Here is a 2,761-nt window from a genome sequence, read left to right as displayed (position 1 = left end):
TCTCTCTCTCTTTCTCATCAACACTCTTCCACTCACTGTTGCCATCTGCAGTAGCTCTCTCTCTCTCTCTCTCTCTCCTATACAGATAATTACCCTTCACTCCTTCCTCTTTTCCATTCACCATACATAGTGTTCAATATGAATGTATGTACATGTGTTTGTGTATTAGCAGAATGTTTTTTCAAATATGAAGGTGTGTGTGTGACCTAGTTGTAGGATGTGGAGCATGATCAAATGGTCATGGGTCCAATCCTTTGGCTGGGCATTACATTTTCTCCTTGAGCAAGGCACTTCATTTCATATTTCACCAGTTTACTGAAAATGGATTCTGGCCAATTGCTGGTACAGCTCTCCCTTCATCCCTCCAGTTGTTGCTTGATGTTTCACTCAGGAATGTCTGTGTTTCCTCACACCTACACAGCTATCTAAAACAACTAATGAAAGCATGACACAAGCTGCCCGATCACACCCACTGCAATTCACAGATAAGCTTATACTTTCAACTCGCATTACTACTATTAGTTTCATCATGTCTCTTCAGATAATGCTTAATAATCCAACTACTTGTTATTTCTTAAAGATAAAATTATAGATAAATGCTTTTGTTTATTTGTTTTACTGTGTTTCAATAGTGAGGTACTCTTGTTCATTGACTGGTTATGTTGGTGTGTTTGATTCTTCATAATTTTTTAGGCAGCTGCATCTGTTTGTATGTCATCTGCACTCTTCATTATATTTAATTGCTGGTTGGAATATTGCAGTAATAAGGTGGAATGCCACGTCTAAGAAATTGTCTTTATTGAGGTCACTACTCACTATAATCTATACATAGAAAATTTTCGAATAGTTTGGTTAAGTCACTATAAATTCCTCTGATAATGGCATGGAACTTATTGCGAATTAAGTCTGGAATATACATTCCAATTACGTTTGGAATTCCACAGAATCCATGGCTTGCTTCAGTACTTACATCAAAGAAATCTGCATTATGCTTTTCCCATCCATATGATATTTTTGTATAATTTAATGTACATGTGTATATATGTATATATATATATATTATTTATTTATTTTATTTATTTATTTGTGTATGCTGACTGGGACCTGCAAGTTGTCATTTGCTAAGTTTATTTATTGAATGAGGGAGATTACTCTCACTGATTCCTAATTAAGCCCCTCATACAATTATAAGAGAAAATAAGTGATGACAATGAATAGAAACTGTGTTCGAATTGGGTTTCCCTATTTCCCTACAGGGATATCGTTGAGATTTCTATGCGAGTATTTGTAATGAAATGAGATTGCTAATTATTACTAATTAGACTTGAAATAATATCTAAAGTAAAACTGAAACGAAACGGAATTGCTTATTCTGTTGGAATTTCGTGTTACTCCTGTTGGTACCTGAACATGTGAAGCTGAGATTATTTCTGGATATTTTCTTCACTATTTTGGTTTGATGTTTCAAGATAGGTTTTCCAGGTTGCAAAAGAATGCAGTAAATTTGGTTGCATTTAAATCGGTGCCTTATCTAGGAACTACCAACTTAAGATATAGGCTCCATTGTTATTTTTTTGAAAATCACATCTTGCTAGCTTTGTGCCTAATTTTCTTTGTAATGATCTTGATCAGGGCAACCCATAAACTATTTCATCATACTCATATATTCAATAACATTTTGGTTAATTTGGATATGACAGTGGCTGCTTACTTAACTCATTTTTCCTGGCAGTTTCCAACGGTTTGGCCCACTTAAGAGTGTGACACTTGCATTTTGCTCTCACCTGGTTGTGATCCGATTTAAATTCTTAATTGTTTTATTGATTTAGTTATTATCAAATATCTTCTTTTCTGTAAATTTATAATTAAAAATTTTCCTATATCTGTATGCGTAGAAATAGTCATTTTTTTTTTTATATATATATATAAATGATAAAAGGTTTTGCTGCTCATTCTTCTTACATTTGTCAAAAATGGTGGAATACCCATTGACTTTCTGCAACGTTTCCATGCATTGTGCCATTTATGTTTACTATATCTAATGGTTCCTTAGAAAAACACCAGATTCCTGTTCATTGTTGTATATATTTGTCATATGAAATTGTGTTGCTCTGTTTGTTCAGCTTGTTGAATAAATTACTTAGCATACACAGTCAATGGTTTGGCGTTCTTGTTTCTATATTTTATATTGAATCATTATATTTAATGTATGGTTGGAATATTGCATTAATAAGGTGGAATGCCACGTCTAAGAAATTGCCTGTTTTGAGGTCACTACTCACTATAATCTATACATCAAAATGTTTGAATTGTTTGATTAAGTCACTATAAATTCCTCCGATAATAGTACGGAACCTATTGTGAATTAAGTCTGGAATATACATTCCAATTAAGTTTGGAATTCCACAGAATCCATGGCTTCTGTGCTTACATTGAAGAAATCTTCATTATGCTTTTCCCATCAAATGTCATCAGAAAAAAAACGATCAGATTTCTTGCATGCATTCTCATTTCTGTTTTGTGGTCAGTGAAATCTATGACCCTTAACAGAACAAGTTTAATTTTATATGGGTGATATCCAAATATATCAGATTGAATAAATATGTATTGTTTTGGGGGGGACTGTAGAAACCAACTTGTAACTAGTATGCTTAAAATTAAAATAATATTGAACTTATTGTATACAATGCTAAGGTGCACTACAGCTCTTCAGAAAAAGCAACCGAAACTGCATGAACCATATACACACACACACACACAC

The 2,761-nt window shown here is 33.3% G+C and overlaps 1 protein-coding gene across 1 annotated transcript in view; it reads left to right on the top strand.

The window, feature by feature from the left end:
- Positions 1-2,761, top strand: part of LOC106868614 (repetitive organellar protein) — a gene marked incomplete at its 3' end in the record, with an annotated part of 66,638 nt that overhangs the window by 10,401 nt on the left and 53,476 nt on the right. The gene's annotated exons all lie outside the window — the stretch shown is intronic.

The sequence above is a fragment of the Octopus bimaculoides genome, chromosome 14 (assembly GCF_001194135.2).
Source record: "Octopus bimaculoides isolate UCB-OBI-ISO-001 chromosome 14, ASM119413v2, whole genome shotgun sequence".
Taxonomy (NCBI): domain Eukaryota; kingdom Metazoa; phylum Mollusca; class Cephalopoda; order Octopoda; family Octopodidae; genus Octopus; species Octopus bimaculoides.
Note: the sequence above shows the minus strand (reverse complement) of the source record. Positions and strands in the feature narration are given on the sequence as shown.